This window comes from Rousettus aegyptiacus, unplaced genomic scaffold, assembly GCF_014176215.1.
Source record: "Rousettus aegyptiacus isolate mRouAeg1 unplaced genomic scaffold, mRouAeg1.p scaffold_m13_p_9, whole genome shotgun sequence".
Classification (NCBI taxonomy): Eukaryota; Metazoa; Chordata; class Mammalia; order Chiroptera; family Pteropodidae; genus Rousettus; species Rousettus aegyptiacus.
In genome coordinates this window covers 29,162,893-29,188,492 of record NW_023416312.1, presented here as the reverse complement: position 1 = coordinate 29,188,492, position 25,600 = coordinate 29,162,893, and the positions used below count along the sequence as shown (strand labels likewise).

The 25,600-nt window shown below is 36.8% G+C and overlaps 1 pseudogene; it reads left to right on the top strand.

Moving 5' to 3' along the window:
- Nucleotides 1-1,964: 1,964 nt before the first annotated feature.
- LOC118607839 overlaps nucleotides 1,965-25,600 on the top strand; it is a 240,330-nt pseudogene continuing 216,694 nt past the window's right edge.

Below are 25,600 nucleotides of genomic sequence, written 5' to 3'. Positions count from 1 at the left end.
GGTAGATTTAATAAAGCAGACAAAAAGAAATAAAATATGCTTCTGGGAAATAATCAAGGCAAAGGAAACACACAGAAACTCATTAAAGAGGTAGTCAATGAGCAATTCATAACCAATATCTGATATATAACTTAAGATCCCAAAGGTCACTTAATATCAATTCTATTGCAACACGTATGTGCTTAAATGTTCTTGAGTTTGCCTTGACTGTTTTTATTTCATGGATGTGTGTTTCCGGAGGTGCCCATGCACGCGCGCGCGCGCGCGCGCGCACGCGCACACACACACACACACACACACACACACACAATGGAAGAGTAAAATAGGATTTATGGGAAGCATTTACTTGGATTAATTAGGTAATAAAAGCATTTTTAAATTGCTAATTTACTAAGCAATGTCACTGGAATGCTGAATTACTTTACTTTTATTATGATGATTGAAAGAGATAAATGCAGGCCCAGTCACAAAACCAGTGAGAAGAGAGGCAGCAGTCTTTCTTTGCATAATTACTGGTATTTGTTATCCTTGCCTTGAAAAGGGGATCATCAGTTTTTTTAAAGACTGTTTTCTTTGCTTCAGAGCTTCTTCAGAACGCTGTTTATCACCCGCGTTGTCCTCATTTACTCAGCAACAAATAAACTACAAATGTACTTTTCATTAGCTAATTTAATGAATTTAATTTTGGTTCAAAATGTTAATTAAAAAGTGTACATTTCATTCTTATAAAGATGAAACTTAAAAAACTTAGTTCTCATGAGTTAGGTTAAATTATTGAAAGCATAGCTGAAAAACAGAGTTAATCATTGTGAAATTTAGTATCATGAGCCTGGGGTTCATCGATTATGATTAATTTTCCTACCCCTTTAAGAAAACAAAGGCTCAATAGCTTTATTTATATTTAAGGAGAAAGTTTTGAAGAAAACAAATGTAGAAGGAAACAGGAAGGAAGTTTGCCTCAAAGAGAAAAACACTGAAGAAAAAGCTGCTACATCAGATATTCTACCACTAGAAAGTAAATGAACATTTTATTATTTCTTGGCTTTTAAAAACTATCCTTTGCCAAATATAAAAAGTTTGTAAACCTGAAAGAAACAGGACCCATTTTTCTACATAACCACATTTAATAATTTCCATGAAATTTATATTTTAGACCTATGGCCAAAAAACCAAATTAAAACTTACATGGTTCCTAGCCCTAAATTCTGAGCCTGTTTTCTTAAGAAAGGCCTAAAAAACACTTTAAAACAACCCCAATTAATATAATTACAGAAATTTTAAATAACACATGCACACTAAATCTGTTTCTGTAAAACACAGCTGTTCCGTTATTTATATTTTGGTTTTAAAATTAGAAATGTGGCCATATATAAAGTAACTTTTTAAAAGAGTGAATCTGTTGAAAGCATCATTACATTTTTAAAACCCCCTTACAACCAATTAGCTTGGAAATCTTATATTCATGCCTCTGAATATTGCTGCAGTCGTAGCAAAGAAAGCAGCACATCCAGGTATTGTAACAGAAACAAGGCACAGGCAGCAACTTGTATCCCCTGGCAGTTGATATGCTAATTTCTTCGCCTCCTCTCTCTGGCTCACTCCACCCCGCTTCACCAACTCCCCTTCCCCCCAAGATACGAGGCCCCCTCTGAGCCCCGAAAGGTGCCTTGCGGGGAGTGAAGAGACGCCGGAAGAGCGAGGGCAGAGCACGCGGTGCCCACACCCTTGGCTTCGGGGTGAACGCGAGCGGCCGCGGCTGGCTAGGGGAGAGGGGAACCGGTTGGGAGCGCAGGGTCGAGGTGGAACATACCCCTCGCCCCCGCTCCCAACTCTAGCGCTTGGAACTGGAGATCTCCTACATGCCGCGCTGGGCCCGCAGCCCCCGCTGGGCCGGGGCTAGGATGGGCGGGCAGGGGGCGGGGCGCTGCGCGGGCCGGCGGGAAAGGGGCGGGGAGGACAGCTTAGGCTCTGGCGGGCAGAGGGACGGCGGCAGAACCTGCGGGTTAGGTGGGTGACTCACTTGCAAGGAGGAGGGGAAGCGAAGACTGCTGCTGCCGGTGAGCGAGGAGATGCTTGGAGCCCAGAGGTCAGGCCGCTGCCACCTCCTTCTGCAGTGGAGATAGCGAAGCCAGCGGGCGCATGGTCCGCAACAGCGACCCTGCGCGCAGGTGGGCATTCCCGAACGCGGTGTTCTGCCCTGTGCGGGTCCGCAGCGTGCCCTATGCCCTCCCAGGCCACCGAGCTCGCGGGCGAGGGCTGGGCAGGTCTGGGAGCAAGAGGAAGGTGCATGGCCCCTTGGTGTGCACGTTTGTGCGCGCGCGCTGTGCTAGGTGGGAAAGAGGTGCGGAAAAGCTGCCTCCCTCAGGATTTTCTCCCTCGGGTCTCACCGTCCCCATCTCCACCTTTTTTTCTGACGAGCTAAGTACCCGAGCGGCTTTGAAGGACTGCGACCCCTTTCCCCCGCCCGCAATCTTGGTGTTTACAGTTCGCCCCCGTCTTCACAATCCGCACCCAGCAACCATCAGGACGCCCTTTGCTCTGGGCCCTCGAGACTGTAGGAACCCTGGGAGGAGACATAGTCGTGGTAGAGCCAGCGGGTTGTGTACCAGGAAGGCAGGAGTTACTGGAGTATTGTCTGCCAGGGGTCCGGTGCCTAATTCCGTTCCTCCCTGTCGCTTTAGGGCCGAAGTGGGGGTAGGAGGGTTGGAATGGATTTGCTGAACTTATTTCCGATGGCTGACTGTGCACATGCACTTGGCGCCTTGTGCACGTTTGGTCGAGGGTTTAATGGAGACACGTGGGAGCAGGATTGGTTGCTGGCGGGCCTCCAAAAAAGCCTCTTGAGATGCCCTAGCGCATATTCGGGGTTGAGAAGGAAGGGAGAGTGTGAGTGTGTGCGAATGTTCGTCCTAGGGAGGAGGAAGGTGGCTCCAGGAGATTTGATTTTTCTTGGATTTGCTGCAGTTCCTTAACCCAAACCAGTCTTTTGGGCATTAGAGTAAATTACCGGTAAGTAGCGACGGATCTCTGGTGGGGATTAAAAGGCCCCCGGGTTTGCGGAGTAGCGAGTTTCCCGGGCTTGCTAGTTGAGTGGCTTCTGGCCCTATCTCACCTAGTGGGTGGGGGTGGGGTGGGGTAGGTTAGTGGTGGTGCACGTGTCTTTGGCTTAAGGTGCTGGAGCTAGGGCACTCACTATTCTTTGTAGGCTGTGGGACTCGGAGGAGGTAAAAAGCTGTGCAGCACAGTCTTCTCAATTAACTCTGGAATCTCAGTGCCTGTCTCTATGCCTCTGTCCTCTCTCCGTTTCTATCTCTCCCGCCCCCCCCCACACTCACATCCTAGTGTGGTCTGCCTGTCTCTCTGTCTCTGTCTCATCCTGGCGCGCGCACACACCATGTCTCTGTCTCTGTCACTCTCTTTCTCTCTTGCACACCCACAAACTCATACGGCCTCCCCCCGCACACACATCTTGGTTGGGTCTGTTGTTCTAAATTAACTCCAGATCTCAGTCTCTGTCTCTTTCTCTCATCCTCTCTCAGATCTGTATTTTTCTTGCGCGCGTGCACACACACACACCCTCATCTCCTGACTGCTTTTGACTCACTGATAGTTGCTCATAGATCTTTATTCATAGTTTGTTCTGCTCATGGATTTATTTTTATTCATCTGACTTTTTTAAAGAAAAAAAGACCTACCTGTATTAAAATCTATAGGGTGTCAGAAACACCTTTGAGCACGCCTCCTCATTCGCATTCGAACTAGGAATAGGGCAGTATGATGAAAATACCCCACCTAACAGCTGCTTATATTGGACAAAGCTCTAGTTCATGTTAGAATTAATATTTTAAATTGACATTTTACAACCATGTGACAAAATAACCTTTGCCTGGATCTCTCCCTCTTTCTTTGTGTTAATTTATAGAATTCTTGATTACTCAATTAACAAAGTGGTCAAGTTCTAATTTTAAACAACAGATCTTGAAATGGTTGGCATGCAGATGGGTTCTGTGACCATCTGTTTAATAAACTGAACAGAGTGGTGTTGATCTGAGACAAGTATGTTTTGATTTCTAAATAACATTTCAAACAATTAGGGGAGAGGGGCTCCTTGTGAATTTTCCACACAAGAGAAAGAACACTGCTTGGAACAAATATTTTGCCACTTTCCCCCCAATTGTCCCTGTTAGATGCCTAGAAAAGATGAATGGTTGATGAATCATACATGGTGTACTTCCCTTTTACGTCTATAGGTGGCAGTGTAGAAGCCAAAATGGAGCTTCTAGAAGTGGTTTCTGAAGAATGAGTGAATGTACATGAGTAAGCAAGCATAGGAATCTGAAAAACCACAGGTATGTAAAATAATTAAGCCACCTCTCCAGCTTTATAATTATTGCATTCCAATATCTTGACTTTTATATAGACTTTTATGAAATGAAACATATTTGAGGTGTTCTCAAAGGAGAAAAGTGTATTCTATTTCAGATAATGTATTTAAATAAAAAATATTGCATGTCATCATTGCATTACTTGTTAGTGCTCTAAAAAGGAAGCATTATTCTATTATGACCATGTGGCTTTGCATTTAACTAGGTGTTGCTTGATACTTGGCTTTTAAAAATTTCAGGTGGTGAACACAATGCAATACACAGATGATGTATTATTGAATTGTGCACTTGAAACTGTAGTTTTATTACCAATGTCATCCCAATAAATCTAATAAATACATACATACATACATACATACATAAGTAGATCATTAAGAACACATACAAAATTTTCCTAAAGCTGTATAAGAATTGCCAATTGTCCTGAATAATTTCATTTGGAACACTGTTAATAGTCACCTGGTTGAGCCAACATAACAGTATCTGTTTTTTACAAAAACTGCATCTCACTATTGACTTGCCATCTCACTCATCGGAATACTGATGCATTAGGTGGCTTCTTTTACACTAGCTCTTTTGTTTTTAATTATCCTGTCATTTTTATCCTCCTACCTTGCTGCTTTTCTAAGCCCAACATATAAGAGGTACCTTAATAGTTCGCCCACTTGACTGAACTAATGACAGGCTTAATATAGGATCAAAGACAATCAAGTTTGAAAAGTTTTTCAATGTAACACAATTCAAAATAATTTACCTTTGATTATCATTAAAATGTAATATTTTGCATATTAAGGCCCTTTAAAATTATAGTTGACATATAATATTAGTTTCAGGTTTACAACATAGTGATTCAACATTAATATTTCTTATGATGTGACCACCAGAATAAGTCTAGTAATTATCTGTTACTATACAAAGTTATAGCAATATTAAGACCCCCTTTTAACAACTGGGCAGCAGCACACTGTTATTTAGAAGAAACCAGAAGAAGGAAAATGATTGCTTTTGTGGATTTTTATTTTCCTTCCTTATAATGGGTAGGAGGAGGTATAGCTAATGTTGTTGTCTCAGGCTGTAAAGGATTAAGCATCAAAATGGCTGTTAGGGAGAATGAAGCTTTCTTTTTATTCAGGGGTTATATGCATTTATTACAGTGCTAGAATGTGATATCTTGTGATTCTTGACATTCTACATTTATAGCTGAGGAGAGATTTGTTTAGCTTCTACCAATGAGAATGTAAAAATCAGATGGCATTCTTGAAGCTTTAAAAAAAAAAGATCAAATTGGACACCTAACCAGTAGAAAGCAAATTGAGAGCTCTGGTTTAAAGTATAGACTCAACTAAAGACTGAAAGTTTCTATTGTAAGTAATGCTACAGTGAACATATGGGTGCATACATATTTTTGATTTAGTGTTTTGGATTTCTTCAGGTATTTCTGGGTCATAAGATAGTTCTATTTTTAATTTTTTGAGGAACTGCCATACTATTATGCTAAGTGAAATAAGTCAAAGATAAATACTATGTGATTTCACTTAAACATGGAATCTAAAGAACAAAGTAAATGAAGAAACAAAAAGAAAACAGACTCATAGATACAGAGAACAAACTGGTGATTGCCAGATGGGGAGAGGGTTTGGGGGATCGAGTGAAAAAGGTTAAGAGATTAAGAAGCGCAAATTAGTAGTTATGAAATAGTCATGGGGATGTAAAGTACAGCATAGGAATATAGTCAGTAATATTGTAATAACAAGGTATGATGCCAGGCGGGTACTAGATTTATTAGGTGATCACTTTGAAGTTATATAAATATCTGACCACTATGCTATACATTTGAAACTAATATAAAATAATATTGAATGTCAACTGTACTAAAAAGTGACAGAAAAAAGACAAAGATTCTCACCGTAAAGACCTATGGATATGAAGTGGCTTCAGGAAAGCTCTCAAACATTTATGAAGATGTTAAGTTTGCACTGCATGGAACTTAGATTCGTTATCTGACTCAGGAAACTGGGAAGTAACTAATTCCACATTGTATCTAAGAGGAATGGGGTCTAATTTTCTAAGTCAGAAAATAAAAGAGCATAGTTGAGATTTTATTTCCTATTTTCGAGTTACAGCATTCTCATTATAAAGACATTAGGTGCTTTAGAGATATATTATTTTTGAAGTATAACATACATACAAAAAAGTGTAAAGTGCATTAATCAAAAGTACTGCTCAGTGAATTTTTACATGTGTATATATCAATGTGGTCACCACCCAGATCAACATACAGAACATTTCCAGCACCCCAGAAAATTTCTTCCTCTTTCCCCTTCTGGTCAAGTTTTCATCCTATTTTCCACCTAAAGGTAACCATATTATGATTCTTTTTTCACACTGTAATTTTTAAAACTTTATCTGCTAGTTTTGTTTGCTATTAAGCCTCATATGACTAATCATAAAAGGGACTCTTGTATATATCTTTTGCATAATATAATGTCTATGAGATTCATCCATGTTTGTAATTAATTCTTATCTGTTGAGTAGTAATTCCATTGTATGGGTATATCACAACTTACCCATTTTCCTGTTAGGTCTTTATATTATTGCCAATATGGCTAATATGAGTAAAGCAACTGTGAATATTCTTTCTTGTTTTTTTTTTGTTTTTTTGGTGCATATACTCACTCATTTCTCTTGAGCATATACCTAAGAATGAAATCACAAGGTCATAGAGTAGGATTACATGTAGCTTTAGTAGATATTACCAGTTTTCCAAAGTGGTTGTACCAATTAAAATTCCACGAGTAGTGTACAAGAGTTTCAGTTGCTCTACATTTTTACTAACACTTGGTTTTGTCAGTCTTTAATTTTAGCTATTTGAGGGAGGGGCATAGTGGTATTTCCTTCTGAGTTTTTTTAAATTTAAAATCTTTTGTGGTAAAATATACGCAATATAAAATTTACCATCATAATCATTTTTAAATGTATAGTTAATGGTTTTAAGTATATTCACATTGTTGTGTAACCATCGCCACCATCCATCTCCGCCACCATCCATCTCCGGAACTCTTCATCTTGGAAAACTGAAACTACCCATGAAACAATAAATTTCCATTCTGTCTTTCAGCCCCTGGGAATCACCATTCTGCTTTCTGTCTGTATGAATTTAACTACTTTAAGTATTTCATACCAGTAGAACCATAGAATATTTGTTATTTTGTAACCAGCTTATTTCACTTAGCATAATGTCCATAAGATTCATCTATATTCTAGCTATAGCATGTGTCAAAATTTCCTTTCTTTTTAGGCTGAATAACATTCCTAGTATGCATATGCCACATTTTGTTTATCTATTTGTTGGTGGACACTTGGGTTGCTGCCACCTTTTTGCCATTGTGAATAATTGCTGCTATGAACATGATTGTATAAATATTTCTTCAGGACTACTTTAAATTGGGGGAGGGGGGTGTACATATACAGAAGTAGAATTACTGGATCATATGGTAATTCTGTTTTAATTTGTTGAGGAACTACTATGTTTTCCAAAGCTGCTGCACTATTTTATATTCTCAAGAAAGTACAGACGTTTCAGTTTATCCATATCCTTGCCAACACTGGTTATTTTATGTTTTTTTTTTCTTTTTAATAGTAGCCATCCTAATGGATGTGGGTGGTCCTTATGTTTTTAATTTATTTCCTGGTGCATAATATTGTTAATGCTATTTCACAAGCTTATTGGCATTTAGATATTTTCTTGCCAAATTCCTGTTAAAATCCTTTGCCCATTTTTGAGTTGGGTTGTTTTTTAAAATTTCTTTGTCGGAATTCTTTTATATTCCACATATGAGTGCTTTGTCATATATATATTACAAATAATTTCCCCGTTTGTGATTTGCTTTTTCACTGTCTCATGGTATCTGATGATTTTTAATGAAGTCCAGTTATCACTTTTTTTCTTTTATGGCTATTGCTTTTTGTGATCTATTTATGAAATCTTTGCCTACTTTGGGATTATTTTTCAAAACGTCCTTTTAAGTTACTGAAAATACGTAAAGGCAATCTGTTTGGAAGATGCAGTAAATTTAGTATTAACATATTTCAAATAAGTACCTTATGAATGTTGGGGGTGTTCTTTTCTGTAGCAGGTGCCAGAGGAAGGGTTGGGAAAAGTGGGGTTTTCAATAAGATGCATGGATACAGATGCTGTTACTCAAGTGGCCCCTGTCACTGTCTCCCCCTAATACTGATTATGTCCTCAGGACCCCTCTAGAGTAGGCCCCAGGGAAGATTCAGGTGATGACTTGGCTAGAGGAAAGAAGGTGGCAAAATGTATGGATGTCCACATTTCCTTAATTCATAATCTGCACATGCTGAATTATCCTTATCCTTCCCTTCCCCTCTTCCATCCTCAAGGAGGGGTTCCTGCTATTTGGTGCTGCTTCTTTCCTTTGCCGTTGAATATCAATGTCCCTCAGGATTCTGCCATTTATTAGCTTTCTCTTCTCCATTACATCTTTTTTCTGAATGCTCTGTGTTCATGTTCACTTTCATGTCTTGAGCTGTCCTCCCTCTGCCCCATGTTATAAAAACTCCTCAGGTCTTTATCTCATGCTCCCACCACCTGTCCCTCAACATAATGTCCAGATCTGTATCCTTATCTACCTTCTGGACATATCCCACTGGCTATCTCACAGATGCCCTTATAAAAAACAAAAAATGAACAACAAAATAACATGTTCCTCAGCGGTCTGCTCTTTTGCTTTTCTGCCATTAATCTGGCATCCCAGAGTAGAAATCTTATCGCTGTTCCTGATCCTCCCACATAACTTATATGACTCTCACAGCCCATATGTAGTTGGTTGTCATGGCTGCTAAGTCCTTCTCCTGTCACTGGAGCATCTTTCAAATGCCTCTTTCTTCCATTTGCACTAATGCATAGTTCGGTCCCCTTTACAATTGTAGTCATAGCCTCCCAACTGATCTCTCTGATTCTTAAACTCTTGCCTCTAATCCTCCACTTGTCATCAGTTTTCTTTTCTTAAAATATAGATTTAATCATGTCATTTCCTACTTAAAAATGATTTGTAGCTCTCGGCCTACAAGAGACATTCAAATCCCTTAGTATGATTTACAGTATGACACCCTTCGTTATTTGTCTTCAACCTGCTTTTCCTGTTCCATCATCTGCCATTTTTTCCCCACACACCATCTGTCCTAAACTATTTTCCATTCCTAGGACATTCCTTGAGTTCTTTTCTTGCATCTACTTTTGCACATGCTGTTTCTTCTGCTTCTGATGTCCAATTCCTGTTCATTGGTGACTTTATATTTTTTTCTTTAAAAACCAGTTCAAATGTGACCTCTTCTTTGAGTAAGTAGACCTTATTCATACTTCTAAGTAGACCTTATTCATACTTCTTTTAGTGTAGTTAGAAGAGACGACTCTATAATTGCAGGCACGATCTTGTATTAATCTTTGTACCTCAGTAACTACTAAGCATTACTTCAAATATAGAAGCCATTTAATAAATGTTTATTGAATGCATAGTTCATGAAGAATTAGTTCCTTACTATATCAGTTGGCTTTTGCTGCTTAACAAACTACTGCAATATCAGTTTGGTTAGTGCTTTAAAACAACCAGCATTTAGTTAGCTCTTGATTCTGTGAGTTGGCAATTTGGGCAAGACTCAGCTGGGCAGGTTTTTGAATCTGGGAAGTATTCTGCTATGTGATTTTGGGCCTGGCTCATTTAGGATGGCCTCAGCTCCTCTCCAAATGATTTCTAATCATTAACCAGGCTGACCCAGGCTTGTTCCACGCAATGGGTAGTAGAGTTCTAAGAGAGAATGGGGAGGCATGCAAGGCCCCTTGAGGGCTAGGCTTGCAACTAGCACAATGTTACCTCCTTTGAATTCTGTTAGCTAAAACAGGTCACAAAGCCAACTCTGGTTCAGGAGGTGAGGAAATAGATTTATTTTATCTCTTGAAGATGGGAGCTGTTGTCATGTTACAAGGAGCACAGACAGATAAGAATAATTACAGCCATTTTTACAAGTAATCTATTACATTCACCTAGGAACAGGAATATAAGATTAGACCAGGCTTGATCCAGAGGGTTAATTCCACTTAGGTCACAAGCTGGGAGGATAGTTATGACTGACTAATTGCACCTAATTATATCTAAGATGAAAACTATGGTAGCCATGGTTCTTAGCATCCTCCTTTGTCCCTCACCTCAAGTTCCATGTCTTTACCTTTTATCCAAAGCACATTTAAGACAACTCCAGTTCTTTTTGGCCTTGATGTTCTAGGATGGGGAGAAACATCTCTTTCCTTCACTCGGGAAGCTGCTGTGGACACCCTTGGGCGTTGGGGACCTTATCATTATGGAACACCCTTGAGTATTGGGTATTGATTTGTCTCACATCCAATTTAAAAGGCATTTTTGGGAAAGGAGAATGTCAAGAAATGAAGAGATCTGTTTGGGGCTGTTTATCTGTGTTTTCCCTCATGTGTGAAAATTGAAGATATCCTCTTACTGAGAAAGGGTAGTAGTTTACACAATGTGAATGTACTTTTACAGCTGTTAAAAACTATTCAGAGTAGAAACATGAATTTAAATGTTTCTGATTTATTACCTATTAAAAGATCATTTTTAAGCACCAGAGAGCACATTAGGAGGAAGTATTATTGCAATATACATGTAGGAATTTAGTTGAAATATATGTTGAAATTGAACTATATGTTAGTAAGTACACTTAGTTGAAACATACATGAAGTAACCCCAGTTTTCCAGAGGTAGTATAATAACCAAGAATAGGTTTAAGTTTTTCCCAGAACTTGGTTTTAGTAAATATCTGTAAGTTTCAGTAGAGCTGTTAGAAATAGTTAAAGAAAACAAATTTTATATCATTAGAGCCCATTTCTATTAGTCTTAGAGATAATGATAAACTAAAGTGACCAAAAAGCATAAAATAGGAGGCACTTAAAGGGCCTTAAGACCCCTCGTGACCTCTTAATGATTTCTCATGTTTGCCTTCTGCCTTGTTCCACTCCCAGATTGGTCACCAACATAGGCATGAAGAATCCACAACCTGAGAAATCCTGTCAGAGTAACAGATTTGCTACTATTTCTGGGTGAAAATAGAACTTTCACTTACTTTAAAAACATCTTGAAATTTTTTCTTATGCCTTGTTTTTCCTTTTATTTTCAGAGAACAAAAGATTTAGTTCATATCTTACTGTACTCTATAGATTGGTTTCTGATTGAATCTCTATTGCATTTGCTATTCATTTAAAATGACAGCATAAATTCAAATGGCAATAGTTAAATTTTTTAGAAGACTATGACAATTTTGAGTTAGAAAATCAGTATTTTTATCCCATAGCAATTTCTCAAATCAATTTTAACATTAAAATAGAATACTAATTGAGATAGCATTTATAGGTAGTCATGTTTTGTTTTTCTAAAAGTGCTAGTTTGATATTATAGACAACAGTGTAAAATATTTTATGGATTATATTCCTAACATGTTGTATAATGTGAATTCTCCATCCTAAGTTATAATCTACTGGTGTATAAATACAGAGTTTATATGTACTACACTATGTATAAGAAGAAAAAGAACTTAGGCAGACATCCTCCTTCATAAGGTTAAAATACTAGCAAATATGAAAATCATAAGTAATTATAGAGCTGATGTTTTTTGAAATAGCCATGTAGGGCAGTGGCTTGAGTTTTGTAGGACAGTGACTAAGAAGAAATATTTATACTGAGGAAGGTTGTGATGTAGCAAACTAATGAGTTCAAGGTGCCACATTGACTGTTAGTGGGCATGCTGGACTTTTAAATGCGGATTTAAAAACACACATTTAAGATGGACTAGATGGAAGCAGTCACTCTTGTTTCAATATTAATCTCCACATTGGAAAATGTTTAAAGTGATTAAAATGTTTTAAAATATTTTGCAAATATTATGTATTTGTTCCTGATTAATGATAATAAAATTTTCTTATTCTTGTGCCATTGTCAGTATTTTATGTCTTCTGAAGGAAGGCTTGGGCGTAGAGGTTAAGATTTGGGGCTGTAAAGGCTGCTTTGCCTGGCCAGTTAGCCCAGTTGTGTAAGCTAGAGGGTCTGGGACTGTGTCTGGGCTACGAAAACAAAAATAAAACATGGCAGGTATTTGAGCAGGAAAATATAAGGGAGGAAAACAATGGAGTCTTAATTAATTTCATAGAGAGGAGAAGAGCTATGGCTGTTTTAGCCATCATGATGTACCAGATTTCTGTAGGAGAAAGAACAGATGATATTTTTCCTTAAAACAGCTGTGGAGAGTAAAAGGCCATGAACCTTGAGGGAGACACCTGGCACCTGGTTGATGAAGAATTTATGCAGAAGATTGGCTATTGTCTTTACCTTCATGGGTGGCAATGTGGGATCTTTTCCTTTAGTTATTATTGTGTATGATGATACTATGCATATTCTTACCTCCATTAATGAAGAAAGGCCTTGAGACTCACAGAAATAACCTGACTGTTGGGGCTTAAGTGATAGCCCCTGGCCACATCTTTCTCTGCATCTTTGACATGTGTTTCTGCTCTGCCTGTGAACATCAGGTGTAGTCACTGTGTGTGTGTGTATGTGTAGGGGCCTGCCCAGTGATCCAGTGAAGACACTGGGTTTCCATATCTGCGTGGTTAGAATGAATTGAGTACCTAGTGTGCAGTATTTTGTTTGCATTACTAGCAATGATTTCCCATTACTATCAATAAAAATACATATTCTTAAAAATCAAAATAATTCACCAAAAGCTTTGACCTTGGAATGGATTTGACCTTAAGACTGGCCTGGTGTTGGAATCAGAAGGCTGGGCTAGAAGTCAGGAGGCAGCTTTTCTGGTTCTCAGTTGGCTTCTAAATAGCTGTTGTGGCTGGGCACATCGTTCTTATTGCTCTGGGCTTCAGTTTTGTCATCTAACAGAAGGGTTCGACTATTTATCGCTAAAGTCCCATATTTTTGGTTGTATTTTTTTCTCCTGGTTTCAGTAAACCCTACTATGAAACTCATACTGGGATTAAATTTTTGGATTGCTTAAAATGTGGAGTAACATTATTATAGGATTAGTGAAATGATATCAGTGGCCAGTTGGAAACTAGTAGGCAATCATCCATAATAATATATTCAAATTTGTTATTGCAGGGTTTTCCTGTACTTGGTCCCAAGTAGAGTGATTACAACCCTACTAAAGAATGTAAACTTTATTGTTGAGTTAGGATGATTTGGGCGCCCCCCCACTGTCCTTATCATAACCTCTTCAAGAATAGGAAGGCAAACTTGTATTGGGGGCTACTACATGATTTTCTCAATGCTTGCCATATTTTGTACTAAGCATTTGAAATTCACAAGTCCAGGTGTGATTTTTCTAATATTTATCCTACTTTGGTCTGTTGAGCTTTATGGATTTGAAGGTTGATGCCTTTCATCAGTATTGGAACATTCTCAGCCATTGTCTCTTCAAATATTGCTTCTGCCCTTTTCTGTTTCTTACTTTTCCTGGCTCCAGTTAAGTGGTCAAGAGACTGACTCTTCCAGGTTTCTTACAATCTGTTCTTTTTTTCCTTTCCCTTTTTCTGTATGAGTTTTAATATGGGTGTTTTCCATTAACTTTCATTTTCAAGTTTACTAATCTTTTTGCTTTGTCTAGTCTGCTTATTGAACCTATCTAATGAGTTAATTTCAGATATTATTTTTCACAGTTTCAGATATTTTATTTTTCTAGATGCCCATATGATCTTTTAATAGAGATAGTAGGTCTCTTTGAAATTCTCCATCTTTTCATCCATTTCTTCCTTTTTTCAATTATTTTCTTTAACAAGTTAGTCCATTATTTTAAAGGTCTTGTTTACTGAATCCAGTAATCTGGATCATCTGTGAGTCTGCATCTATTGTCTTTTTTCTCTTGAGTATTGATTATATTTTCTTGCAACTTTTGTCATGTCTAATAATTATTTTATATCAGATGTTATGTGTGAAACAATTTTACTACTTCTAGATTACATTTTTCTCCAGAGATGAAATCCTCCTTTTTCTCTGTTTGGTAAATATAGTGATCACTTACTCCATTAAGAATTGAGTTAGTCAAGGCCAGGTTGAAATTTTAGGAAGACTTAATTTGGCTGTGGTTGGCTGTGATCCTTACACATGGCTCTCCTGGACCTTTGATTGAAAACTTAAAGGATCTTTGTCATCTTAGTCCTGAAAAACTGTTGGAGATTAAATTTTGCCCTTTGAAAGTCTTGAGTGTAGTAGCCTTCTGTCCCCTTAATTTTGAGTTCCTGGTACTGGAGAAACCTGGTTATGTATTTGAGAAACTATGCTTTCACTGTGTCTTCTAGAAACTTTCAGCCTAATATCTCAGCCTCCTTCTCACAGCTGCAGAACTGAACAAATGGAAGTATTTCCCATCTGTCACATACACTTCTGCATGCTTATGAAAAAGCTTTGTTAGTTTCTTTTCCTCAATAGAAATCCTTTCTCTTGGTAAGTCTCATCATTATGAGCCCAAAATTCCCAAGTGGCCCGAGGAAAGAAAATAAATGATTGTCTGTTTATCTCAGAGGGTCTCCCTTCCTTTGACATTCTTGTCTTTGAGTTCATATAGTCTAATGGAAGCACCATACTTTTTTTCTGCATAAAACATAATAAGATGGAATCTGAAATTTCATAATACATATCATTTTCATGTCCTCATCTATTCTCCTCAAGGAGTCTTCTGCTTTGACATTAAACATTTTTCTACTTCATGATAGAAGTAATTTTGGTGCTAAGCACCTGCTGACCCATTACAATATTTCCAAAAGAGGAAAATGGGAATACTTAAACCATACAGTCCTCTTCAAAATATTTTCACTGCATTTTTTTCAGTTTTTCAATTTTAATTTGTCTAGAAAACACTTTGTAGGTAGAAGATGATAATTGAGGCAATTTCAGTTGGTTTAGAGCTCTCAGATGAATTCCTTACTGGATACATTTACTTCGCTTTTGTACTAAAATGAGGCATGACTGTCATTACAAACCCTACCATTTGTGAGGAGAATTTGCTCCAGAGAATTCTGGTACCATTAATAGGCAGCATCCATATGGTTTGCATGTGTTAATCGGAGAGCAAATCCTTCAGATTATTTAAATTGGAACCATTTCATTGTTGAGGAGCAATTCCGTTGTTAGCTTTTCTCAGAAGCTATGTAAGACCTGGCCATTGCCAAGAGCCCCAGGGCTGGTGGGACCCCTGAGTTCTAGTGTGGGCTTTACTTCGTCTCCCACAAGCTATTTGTCCCAAGAGAGGCTTCTTTTTTTCTCATCCCCAGAATGAGGAGATTGAAATAGTTGGATGCTGATCCTTTGTCACTCTGCCCTTTGGATTTTAATCACTCATCACTTAGAAATGAAGGTTGTATGTATTTAGTTTCAATAAATTATATTTCCAGAATCAATTAAAAGTTTCTTTTGAGTAATAAATTTTCTGTGACACCAAATGGGAAATCTTAGATACTGATGTTAGTGTTTAAGAAACAATTTTTAAAAACTGTTTTGAGTTCTAAATTTCATAATTCAAGTCCCAGGTTTGTCATTCATCTGCTTTGGGGCCTTGGGCACATTATCAACCTCTATAAGCTTTAGTCTTCTCAACTAGGAAATGGATAGAATATAGTAGCCATGCCTATTTCACAGGGCTGTTCTGAGGATCAACTAAAATGATTCATGTGTGAAGGCTCTTTATAAACAGTAAAGAACTGTAAAAACAATTATCATTAGGACTAATGATACTGACTTTGTCAGCAGTAATCATCTGTTGTGGTATCACTATCAAAAGTGAGATGTGAAAACAGCCCAAGGGTATTTAAATTATATACATCTTGACTTTTGTTCCCACTTCACCTTTTTTGCTGGGGAGGGGGGCGAGGGAGGTAAGTGGATGTGTAGGTAAGCTGACACTATATTTAAGGTATAAGCTCTCCCCCTGAAGCGACTGAAATGTAGAGCTCAGAGGGATAGTGGGATTATTTTAACAAATCCACCCCTTTTAAAGATGCAGTTTAGGAAGTTTAACTGATTTACAGAGCTGCTTTAAGGTAAAACCACAACTAAGACTAGTAACTATTCTCAGTTTAAGCCCTGATTTGTGCAATTATACAATTTTGGTTAAGGACCAAAGTAAATAAAGATTTCTTTTTCTTTAAAACATTGAGATTCTCCATTTCTCTTCTCCCTAACCCTCTGACATCTTTCACTTCTCTCCTACTTCACAGCCCCCCACTCCCATTCTGGTGGTGCTGCCCTCTCCACACTCCAGAGAAGAGTGTCCTCCACCTCTTCCCCAAAGCTGCCCCAACATGTGCTCTTGATTCTGACCCCATGTACATTCTCTGAGATTTATTCTAGTGGTTATCCTCTCTGTGTCCTGTATTATTTTTCTTTCCCTTGCTGCTGGTTCTTCCCCTTGGTTTATGAAGGTGCCCAAGCTTAGGTTGAATGAATGAATATATATATATATATATATATATATATATATATATATATATATATATATATATATATATATATTTTAATCTGACATACTGCTTCTTTATCATACTGAGCTACTGGAAAGAGAGGTAAGCAGAGTCACTGCTTTCTCAACTTCCATTCATTCCTTTTCCTTTCCTTCAAATTTATTTTTAATGTGGTAAAATACACATAACCTAAAATTTGCCATCTTTAACCATTTTTATGTATACAGTTCAATAGTATTAAATACATTAACATTGTTGTGCAACCATCACCACCATCCATCTCCAGAACTCTTTTCATCTTGGAAAACCAAAACTATCCCTATTAAACAATAACTTCTCATTGTCCTCTTCCCCTGAGCCCCTGGGAACCACCATTCTACTTTCTATGTCTGCATTTTCCATGTATTCCGTAGGCAGAATTATACAATCATGGTAACCGGTGCCTGGTGGTAGCCCAGAAAATTTTATCTCTTTTGTTCTCCTTCCCCTGTCTCTCTCTGTTCCCTTCTCCGCCCTTTCCCATTTGTTGGAATTTGTTTATTGACCTCTTTTTCTGCCCAGCTTCTTGATATTTTTTTTCTTTGGACTCTATGATCCCTTCTCAATATCTAGGCTTGCCTCCTCCTCCCCTTCTAATTTTTTAAACAATGCTCTTATGCAGTGGAATTCAGCAACCACTTGTAGTCACCTACCCATTCTCCTGTATCTATACATGTCAGCCGGGAGGGAAGTGTGTTTCCACATACTCTTGACACACTATGCTGAGCCTCCATGCCTTCAGTCCCTTGCTTCTCTTTACTTAAACATCCAGCCCAAATGCCTTCCTTAGTGAAACCTTTACTAGACACCTCAGCCACAGCTCCACAAAACTTTAAAAGTTTTTCTAGTAACCCTAATTTCAGTGTTACTGGGATTTCATTTTGTTTTACTCCTCGAATCCCCCAGTCCAGTGAGTACTTCGAGGTCAGGGACTGTGGCTAATTCTTTGTCATACTTGGCCTTCACACTAGGGGCCCTCAGTCAGTGCTGAATAAATGAAGAACATTTAAGTACACTTCCTCCATATAAGTTCTTTTATGATTAAGAGACTGAATGTAGATCAACCACAGGGAAATCAGTATAAAACTAGAAAAGAGAGCTTCACATTGTACTTTGTTGTGTGAATCTTTGATATCAGCCAGCTTATTAAATACTGAGTTATTTTACATGAAGTACCATAGTGTGCTAGGTAGAATAATGGCCCACCAAAGATGTCTATGTCTTAATCCCTGGAACCATGAACATGTTAAACGGTAAAGGGGAATTGAGATTTCAGATTTAATTAAAGTCCCTACTCAGCTGACTTTTAAAATTATCCTGGATTATTGGGGTGGGCTCAGTGTAATCACAGGGGTCCTTAAGAGTGGTGTGTCCTGTAGGATATCCTTACAGTTAAGTTCATGGACTGCTGAGGATTTTTAATTGCTTTGAATATTATCTTTGGTTAATGCTTAATTGACAAATTCCTTCTATGTCAGATATAATTATGTCAATTTTATGTGATAATAGCTGTAGTAAAAGAAAGGTACTTTTATTTAATATGAGTCAAGTGCTTTACATATATTATCATATTTAATGTGCTACATAACCCAAGAAGTAGATATTATTAAATCCATTTATGGATGAGGAAACATATAGAGTAGTTACTTTACACAAGGTTACACTCCCAGAAACGGGCAACCCTGAGGTTTTTTTGCACATAAAATGAAAAATTCTGAGGTGTGACACTTTTACTTTTTTAAAGCTTGTTCATGGTTTATACTGTCTAATACTGTTTCAAAAATGTCTTGCCTTGAAATTTGAAAGTTGAAGATTAATTTGTATTTTATTGAAGTAATATGACATTATAATAGACATGTAGAAAATAGAGAAGGAGGACAGAATTTAACCATAAGTCCAACAAAATCTTGATTATATTTTGGCATATTTCCTTTCAGTCCATTTTTTCCTGTGTGTATGTATGTTAGTTTCCCACAGCAGTAATCCTAGTCATATTATATTTTTAAAATTTTACATTTTTTCATATCATGTCCCTAATTATCTTTAGTAGACAATAAGTTATTTCCAGGTTTTTATTATTATTAAAAGTAATGCTGAAAGTACAGTTCCTATCTGGGACATGCTGTTCTCTTGGAGATCAGGAACATAATCCAAACCAGGCAACACAGGTTAAAACCTCTACTTGGAGGTGGTGGATGTATAACTGCTTACATTTCCATTAGTCAAAGTGTGTCATAGAGCCAAACCCAAAATCAACTAAGTGGAGACGTACACTTCTCCCTATGGTGATTGACAGGATAAGTAATTTTATTATAGACCGGGGAGAAATAGTAGGGAATAATGATCCCCCACCTACTACCTGGAGGGGAAAAAGATGATTAGAGGTAGAACATAAAAATATAAATAAATAAAACTAACAGATACAGAAGGTAGGTGAGTTTTGAATTCAGATTCTGACCTTGAGCAGAGGCTCTGTCTTTGGGTGCCTCCCCTGTGAAATGAAAAGATGAAAAGAAATGATATGTCAAAAGCATGCTGTACTTTTCCTGACATGTAAAAGGCTGCCAGAAAATGTTAGGTACCTTTAAAGATGCAGTTTTGCCATGGTACTGATATTTTGGTGCCCTGCTTGGATGGAACTTGATTTTCTTTAGTTTTAACTCAAATATACACAACACTCTATTTTCTAGTTATAGGCTTAATTTCTAGATTTTTCTCCTTAAATCCTTTAGAAAAATGTACAGTCACCGGGAGCCAATTTAAAATTCCTGGGCCCTAAGTCCCAAGGGGAGGGGGATAAGGGTGGGAACCAACATTTCCCAGGTGATTATATATACTTTCTTATTTAAAGTGTGGTCCAAGGGCCATCCAGCATTCCCATCACCTGAGAAAATTTGAACAGCACTGATTGATGGTTCTTAGAAAAGTTATTTTAAAAGAAGTTTTCTTTTTAAATTATTTGCCTTTCAATTTGACCATAATGAAAACATTCATATTATTTAGGTAGAACTTTTAAAAATCTTTTTTTTTAGTTTATATAATATTTAAAATAGGCGTAGTTAGAACAGTAATAATTTATAATTGTTTTTTCCTTTTCTAGCTTCTAGTAAAAACAAAGTCATTTTACCTAGGAGATTTAATCTTGATTATAGGATGTTGATCTCTGACATTTTGTTTGGTTTATTTGAATTTCAGTAGTCTTACTTTAGAATTTATGAGATTAAACTCAAAGTATTACAAGTAAACTCACATGTAACATTAAGTCTTTAGACCAAAATGGTAATCCTTGAACTAAAGAATCTTTTGTGCTACTTGTCCCTAGTCTTCGATAGTAATCTTGTTCTTGAGTTTCCTTATGTGTAGAGTGTGTCCAAGGACCTAACTGACTGGAGGGAGGGTATGAATACTGAATGACAGTGGTGTTGAAGAATCCTTTACAAACTTAGATGCCCAACCAATGTAAGGTGTTTGCCTGGTTATAGGGCAAACTACAGCCTGTGGAGCCAAATATGTGCCTGTGTTTGTATATAAAGTTTTATTGGAACACAGCCATGCTCATTCTTTTACTTAATTATCTATGGCTGATTCCACGATACAGTGGCAGAATCAGAGTGACAGAGTGACAGTATGCCCTGCAAAGCTTCAACTGTTTAACTATCTGACCCTCAGTATCAATAATGGATAGATTTTTGTATGTGTCTGAAATTCTTGAGAAAGGTGTCTGAAGAATCTTGATTTTTTTTTAAATAGGAAAAAGGAATCAATCTAACATTTGCTAGGTTTTTACTTATTTTCTTTCAAATTATATGTTTTAGGGTCCTGATCACAGGTCAAATTAACTTTACCACTTTTTGGACCTACTTTTTTTGTCTTTCAACTAATCCTTTCAAAGTACTGAAGATAATGCTATCATCAGATGCTGACTTTACTACACAAATGCTGTAGTTCATCAGTAAACTGTGTTTTTATATATTTTGTGGACATGTGCTACTTCCCCTTACGTAGTCTAAGGAATATTTCCTCTTGGAACTCTCCAACCTTGGGCTCTTCCTTCCCTGGGGTGCCACCTTGTGGTGGACTGTGGGCTCTTCACTGACAAACTCTTCTACAGTTTAGTCATCCAGGAAAGTGAATCAGCCACTGGGTGACCAGTTGCAAACCCTGCTCAGAGAAACCTCATCATATACCTAAGAGATCATGAATCATTAGACTGGGGCAACCTCCTGGTAGATACAATTTTGGGAAAAAATCTCATTTTCTTATTATCAATCCTTTTGCCTCCCACTATAAATGGGCTTAGAGTATACATTAAAAAAGGATAAAGAAATTACTCATTAGGGCTCTTTTGGGGATTTTATCCTAATTTACATTTTAGTTCAATATTTTTCATACTTAGTTTTAATGTGGTTGTATATACATATACTTAAATAATATAGCTATATGTGTTTATGTATATATTCACGTATTTTGTTTGTGTATGTATGCATGTGTATAACTAATTCTCATTTCTGGTAAACCTCATTACTGAAAGAGTTTAAGATTGCACTCTTTATATGCCCTTTCTATATCTGGATCCCAGTTTAACTCATGAATTTAACCCAGGTAGGTGTTAATCCTTCACTCATTTATTAGTCAACAAATGGGAGAAACTATGCAAAGAATCACATTCAATGTTTTACTTTACACAAGTTATTTCTAGGTAAAATATGTTGACAGCACAGCAGCCCACCAATATCCATTGATTCAAATAGCTACCATAGTAACTACTAAGTTCTTAACGAAAGACTAGAACATTTTCAAAATCCAGATAAAGATTATACCATTTGTTTGCAACTATTGTCAGGAGAGAAAAATGCATGTGTACTAAATAACAAATTGTTTAGCTATACATGCTGAGAATTAATGTCTTTAACCTCAGATAACAGTAATAATGAACAAACTTAAGAACCAGCTCATTCTGCTATATCTTTCATTAGTCTACCTGGATGAAGTTAAAGAGATATGGGCTACTTATGAGAACTGACACATTTGAGACAGATTCAGCACAAATAGCACTTTAGAGACATTTGAAACTATGGTATTCAGCTGAATGTTCCCATAGTTTAAGATATATTCATTTCGGATTCTTGCCAAGGATCTGAGTGCTATGAACAGCTTGCAGCAGAGATTTGTGTGGTTGCTATGTACAAAAGCCCTAGAATAAGCAAGTGGGAAATAATATCAGGGTGGGTAAATATTACTATAGTAACAACTTATTTTCTGTAGGAGAAATTTGGAAAATAAAAGCAAGAATCCCTGAATCTTGGGTAGAAATATATTCTGCACAAAATGGAGACTATAGAAAAATAAGTCATGTTTCTGATACTGCTTTTTGTTAAGAATGCTTTATGATATGGAATAATTTAATATTACATTTTAAGTGACTTCCTAATGTACTGATTAGCTTGGATAAAATCACAAGAGCAGGTGCAAAGCCCTGAGAGAAAGCAATGTTATTCCATTTGTTTTTCTTAGAATAACAATACTAAAATATATTCTTTACATGAAATAATAATATTTTAGAAAAGTTCCTTGTTTATCTTTTTAATTCCATTATATCATGAAATTCTTTAAATGCAACTTGGATCTTTTGGGTTGCCCTTTATGTACTTGACTTTTTTCATTTTTAGTGGAATAGAAAAGGGGCCACGTAATTATTAAAGCCATTTTTTGATAATTAAGTACTGGCAATTTCTTTGCCATCTCCTACTGTGGTGGTCTTAACCCTAGCTGTACATTAGAATCACCTATAGAAGTTTTTACAGCATCAAGGTACCTGTACTCCACCTCAAATTTCTGATTCAGCTTATTCAAGGTGGGGCATGGGTGCGTGCTTGTATGTGTGTGTGTGTCTGTGTGTTTGTGTGTCTCTATGTGTGTAACTAACTACCCATGAGAGTGTAATGTGCAGTCAGGTTGAGAATTCCTATTCTATGTAAGTGTAGGTAGATGCAGCAGGTTATTATGACTTGAGTATCCGTAGTCTCAGAGATCCTTCCAGCACTGAGTTTCCAGGATTCTAATATACGTACCTCAGTCGATGTCTCATTAATTAGCCATCTTATTTAAGACACCAAGGAGACATCTTTGTGATGAATTAGGCCCAAACTGGTGAGGGAGGAATGGGATATCTGAGTTTTAAGAGGTGGCTTCTCTCAGGAGAAGGATGGCCCCACCATTCCACAGTAAAGAATTTCCATAAAACAATCCTGTGAGATTAGATTTATTCCATTTTGGACAATTCAGGACACCGAGGCTTAAAGACCATACCTAATAAGGAGGTGGCAGAACCAGGATTTGCAAGCAGATCTATTTGTCTCTTAAACACATTCTTTCTCCATTTTATCACATTGTTTCTCCTGTATTGAGTGGATCTTCATGGCCTTGGTTGCTTATGCTATGAATGTGTAGGAATAAGATGGACTGAGAGGATGAGAGCTCGTGGGCAGCTCATGCTGCTACGGTGAATACCTGTGTATTTTGAACACATTTGGACCAATGTGAATGAATGATCATTATTGATAGGTGACATATGTCCTTAATGTTCTTAGTCTATGAAGGCTCTTTATTATTGTGAAAGTTATACCATAGTCATCTAACATATATAAAAGAGGTTCTTATAATTTTAAGAAAAGAACTATTGGAATAGCCTACTAAAGTCAATTATTAACTCTTAAACATCATTTAGTAAGTTCTGTAACACTTATCATCTGATAATGGTTTCAAGTGTGAGATAGTTAGTGTCTGGTGGTCAATTTTTATTAACTGAATGTCTGGTAATGCCTTTACTCAGAACTTTATATGTCTGTTCAAGACTAAACAAGATTAATAAAACTGGGGAAGTACCCTTCCAGTTACACAGCAAAGATAATTATAAAAGTAATTTCCATTTACTGACTTTCTATTCTGTGACAAACTGTAGATACATTCTTTCTAATTCTTATGAGTTAAGTGGACTTACATTGCAATTACAAAACTAGACTCAGCTTAAAACAAACAAACAAACAAACAAACAAACAAACAAACAAAAACTTCCAAAACTGCAGTGCTAGTAAGTGGTAGAGCTATGGTTGAAACCTAGGTTTTCTGACTCCTAAACACATGCTTTTAGATGTCTTGCTGGGGAAATTGTCTCTCTGTTAGTATCTGTAAAAAATGACATTATACTAAATTTCTTCAAAGTGATTGTTCCAAATTAGTTATCCTTATGTCTTAAAGATCCATTTACCATATGAATTTGCCCCACCTTTTTAGCTGCTTCTTGGGGAGTTTTAAAAACCTTTTATGCATGTATGTATGCACATCTATGAAATGCAATATAGATATAGAGATGTGGTATTAGCAGTGTGCAGCTGAAAGAAATACTTTAAAGGAGAACCCATCTAACCACCACCAAGGCCAAGAGATAGTATTGTGTCAGGACCCCAGAAGCCCTCCTTTTTCCTTCCAATCATTGTCCTTTTCTCTCAGAAATATCCTGACTTTATGAAAATTACTTTCTTGTTTTGCTTTTTTAATTTTACTATTGACCCCTGAATTAAGTAGTTTTGCCTGTTTTCGAGCTTTATGTAAGTAGGTTAATCAGTACGGTATGTATACTTTTGCATCTGGCTTTATTTGCTCAATATATTCAGTAACATGGTTTCCTGCATAGCAATCTTACACATGTTTTGTTAGTTTTATTCCCATGTATTTGTTATATTTTGATGTTATCAAAGTGGTATATTTTTCAAAATTTTATTTCTAATTGCTGATGTATAAAAACACATTTTATTTTTGAGTTTTGACATATACAGCAGTCTTGCTTAAAAACTCTTTAAAATTGTAATAGTAATTCCTTTGATTTTTCTATGAATATAATCTTACCTGTAAATAATACTGTCTTTCCTTTCAGTCTTCCACATCTTTTTTTTGCCTTATTGTCACGGCCAAGACCTAGTGCAGTGTTGAAGTAAAACAGATGACGGTGGGCATCCTATCTCATTCCCTTTACCAAAAGGGAGTGCTTTTGATGTTTTACCATTAAATATTGTGTTTATTATAGGTTTCTAGTATGTATTTTTTATAGAATACTAATCCCTTCTGTGGCTTAAGTTTTTAAAAAATATCAATTAAAAATATCAATTGATGTTGCTTTTTCTGTATTGAGATGAGAATATGACTTTTCTTAATCTATTAATATGGTTATATTGATTGACTTTTAAGAAACTTTGAACAAAGTGTGGCTTTCTGATTTAAATTCAGTTTCAGGGTGTAATACTTTAAAAATAATGTGGATTTGATGTGCTAATATTTTATTTCAGGTTTTTTGCATTTATGATCATGAATGAGATTGGCGTACCCTTTTTCAGTTCTTGTATAGTTCTAGTTGTGGTTTTGTATTGGTTTCAGTTTAAACTCCAAGCTACAGAGAGGGTCCTTTGCTCCTGTTCTATGGTAGAATTTGTATAATTTATTCTTTTAAGTCTTTGTGGTATTATTTTCTCCTTGAATTTTTGGTAGAGCTTGTTGATGAAGCCATTTGGGCATGTAGGTTTTTAATTATGATTCAGTTTCTTAAAACACCATTCAAGTTTTATGTTTCTTGATA